Genomic DNA, 4,105 nt, shown 5'->3' on the forward strand with positions numbered 1-4,105 from the left:
AAAAGACCTAATACATCAGTTTGTAATTCGGAAAAAACTTAACTCCGTTAAGTTATTTTAAATGAGAACCGGTGGAGGAAAAATAGGTGAAAGGTGGGACTAGCATGGAGAATATTCAAAGGTGAGACTGACAATGGCCAATGACGCCTAGTTAGAATTACTACAGGTCAATTCCCCTATAATTAGCCATGAACATAATGTGTTAAATATAACACCTTAAGAAATACTAGGATCTAGTAAAAGTTATTTAATTTGAAGTACTATTATTTAAACATTTTTACTGAAAATAAATCGATTAGTATTTTTATTTGTATTTTGTTTAATTATATTATTTCATCATTTTGCCTTCCCTCTCAAAATTTTCACCCTCCCCAAAATTAATTCAAACTCCCGCTCAGACCCTCCAAACCTAAATCGACTTCACCAATCACCACTCTTTCTTTCTTATTTTCTTTATGCGCAGACTCAAGTAATAAGCGGCGTTTGGTGATCCTCGGGACCTGCCGGAGCCGGAACCCTCTTACCAGCATTTTAGATCAGTTGCTTTTCAATAAGAGTAAACATATGGCAGCCTCAGTTCGTCATTCCATTTGGTATCTTTGGCCGTTTTCATGTCAACACAATACAATTTTCAATTCATTATTTTTTATACAACTAATACTTAGGCTCATGAATTTGAATTCTACTGAACTTTTATGTATTTTTACAATTTCAATAACTAGATTCTGCAACAACACTCTCATCATATCTCCGGTCGGAAACTGCATCCCCGTCAATGACTTCGTTAAATTAGAAACCCTAACCCTAAATTCGATGTCATGGTATGCTATTTTTACTTTTTTTCCTTTTTTTTATCTATTTTTTTTTTCAATTCTTGTATCATTTGCATTGGTAGTTACTAGTTTATACAATCAATCACATGAGTTTTACATCCCTGGTTTCAGTTTATGTTATTTCATTACTTATTCAACACAAGGATGGTGAATTCTTAACAAAACTTAATGGATTTTGGTACATCTGGTGTGAGGTATGCAAATTTGACAGGGGATAATACACTTTAAAGGAAAGAGGAATTATTCTCTGTACAGTTTGCTTGAACATATAGAAAAACCAACTGATTCATAGATGGAAAAACTTGAGTTGTTTGCTTACGTACTTTATAGTCACGATTTGTTTGCTTTTCATAGTTATGAGTTGTATTGATCTTCCTTGCTACTGAATTGATGAACTGATTTTAGCTTTATTTGCAAGAAATTTTTTTCCTCATTACTTCGGTTAATGTTAGGTTTTGCAATTAATTAGCGAAGTTAGAGGCTAATAGCATTCAAGTTTTTCCATCTATGAATCACTTGGATTTTTATATTTTCAAGCAAACTGTTAGAAAGTCTATGAGCTAATCTATTGAGTTAACTAGTTGTAATTTCTTTTTTCCAGGTGACACAACTTTGACATTTTAAGCGGGGTGTAAACAAGCCAAGCTACTCAAGATGGGCATGAAAAAAGCTCGAAAGTTCAATTAAACAAGCTTGAGCTCGAGCCTAAAAATTTAGCTTGTTTAGTAAACAAGCCAAGCCAGAGCTTCGCTTATTGAGCTAGAGCCGGCTGGAGAGCCAGTTGTATATATAGTTTTTATTTCATATATATTTTTATATAATAGTTATTATTATTGTTTATAAAACTACGATAAGATAACTACATCACGAGCTTGAGCTCGAGCCTAGTCGAGCTTGGACTTGGCTCGGCTGGTTTGCACCCGTACTTTTGAGTCTTCAAGGTAAATCCGTAAATGTAAGATGCATTCGTGTGCTCATTATGCCTAAGTATATTATCAAGCCAAGGTTGCTGCTGCTATTGCTTATCTACATCTGACGATGTTGTATTGGGTCTTGTTTCTGGTTTTCTTACTACAGATGTTGAGATCGTCTTCTGGTTTTCTTACTACAGATGTTGAGTTCGTCTTGACTGCTTCTGTCAACTTCAAACTACACTTGTACGTCATCGTGGTAAATGATCACCCTACCTTTTAATGATGTGTAATTGCAAATAATGTGCCTAAGTTAAATTTTTCTAGTTGCATTTAGTTGTTTGTATGTGATAGACTAATACTAGAAAAATTAAGCACTATTTCATTTTCATTGGCAATTTTAAGTATAATTTTAACATCATCCTAGCACTGAGAACTTGTCACTAAATGGGTCCCAAATGATAAATTTCATGCCTCTTACATCTTGTATGTGACCAGCTTGAGTAGGATGATCATTTGGTACCCGATATCGGTATTGAACTGTATCGGGTAAATTCGGTACCGGTACCTATTTTTTTCGTTTTTCGATACTGGTAACGGTACGGTATCGATATTTACGGGTAAACACCGGTAAATACCAGTACCGAACCGGTATATTCGGTACCGATACCCACTTTTCCTGTTTTTCGGTACCGGTACCAGTTTGGTACCAAATGGATACCATGCTCATCCTTAACCTTGAGTATATACATAAAAAATTCAGAATCTTAAATTACTTTATGGTGTGTTATGGTGATGATCATTTCTAAAAGGTGAGACATAAAGCATTAAAGAAAGAAAGCTAATACTCCTTCCTAGATTTTAATAAGAGAACTGATCAACCTTATACTAAGGGAAATTTGAGGTTTGGTATTAAGAGAATTGACTAACTTGCTCAGAATCATTTCACTTTATTTCTCTATATGGCATGCTATATTATTTTGGTTCATTGTCTATGTCGTGATATTATTGTAGGATCTCAATTTTATTCTTGTTGATATAATTAAGGTGTAACAGTGATGATCAATAAAATTGTTTCCAAAAGAAAACGTTATGTTATGCTATATGGCCTTTTTAGTTTAATTGCCTATTTTCTATTGTTCTTTATCTTATCTTATGTATCTAACCTTTAAGTTATTTATTTGTATTTGTGTAGGGATGTAAGGAATCATTGTGAAGTACTTATTTGTACCTTGGAATCTTGCGTGTGATGTGAAGCCTAAAACGTTGCGCATTTGTATTGTAACTTATACACTATACTTCATTTTTTTTTCATTTATTTAACTTTAAGAGAATAATTGATGTATTTATGTTGTATATTAACCAACCCTTTGTTGGTTTTCTATTAGTTATTTTATGTTTGAACCGTTGTGAATTTTTTGTTATTTCTCAAAGCTGGTAAATTAGAAACTTATTTTTAGGCACTAAATAAACATATTTGTGACTAAAATGACATAGTGTCTAAGAGTGTTTTTTGGTCTCTAAAACAACATATTAAGGACTAAAATGACGTGCTATCAGGGACCAATTTCCGGTTTCTGAAACATCTTATTAGGGACTAATTTGATATCGAATCTCGAACCTCAAAAAATGTTAGTCACGAAATAGACAATTTAAAGAACTGATCTTTAGTTTCTAAAGAAATACATCGGAGACTGAAACAATGCAGCATTAGAGAATGATTTTCAGTCACTAAAAATTGTATCGGGGACTAAAATGATGTGGTACTAGGGGATACATTTAAGACTGAATTTATATGTATTGGAGATTAAATGTTAGTTCACGCTGGTACCATCCAATAGGGACTGATGTTCAGTTACTAAAAGTACTATTTAGGACTAGGTATCTGCGACTGGCTAGGGACTGGCAAATCAGTCCCTAATAACCATTAGGGACTAATTTAGATGTATTAGAGACTGATTTTTCAGTCTCAGATACTGATTTTTTTGGTAGTGATATACATTTACCAAATTAGATCAAACATAGCAATTTCTAATATTTCAAAATCTCCAAACAGTTCATCATTGGGGTTTTCAACATCACCAAAACAGATTTATCCTAAACACTACAACACTAGCGTTGTTTTATTAAATTAAAGCAACATAAATCAGAATCATATATCGTCAAACTCAGGAACCCCAAATCAATTATTCTATGAACATTACATGTTTTCCATTCCATCCTAACATCGACTAACCGTGATCATCTATTGTGCACCAATCATAAAACCACAAGATAATTACCAACAGACATTCACTTGTGCATTCTCACAAACCCTTTTATAATAGAACCCAAACTTTAGCATTTACAAAACAAATTATC

General features: G+C 33.2%; 1 long non-coding RNA gene across 4 annotated transcripts; it reads left to right on the forward strand.

Moving 5' to 3' along the window:
• Positions 1-365: 365 nt before the first annotated feature.
• Positions 366-3,168, forward strand: LOC110895817. 4 transcript variants are annotated; one of them, XR_002567395.2, is made up of 6 exons: positions 366-593; positions 723-821; positions 945-1,027; positions 1,435-1,788; positions 1,911-2,003; positions 2,940-3,168. It is a non-coding gene; the product is annotated as an uncharacterized LOC110895817 (long non-coding RNA). The 4 variants fall into 4 exon arrangements; XR_004874870.1 differs by having other exon boundaries at positions 1,435-1,774; XR_002567393.2 differs by having other exon boundaries at positions 1,435-2,003.
• Positions 3,169-4,105: the final 937 nt, after the last annotated feature.

This window comes from Helianthus annuus, chromosome 12 (assembly GCF_002127325.2).
Source record: "Helianthus annuus cultivar XRQ/B chromosome 12, HanXRQr2.0-SUNRISE, whole genome shotgun sequence".
Classification (NCBI taxonomy): domain Eukaryota; kingdom Viridiplantae; phylum Streptophyta; class Magnoliopsida; order Asterales; family Asteraceae; genus Helianthus; species Helianthus annuus.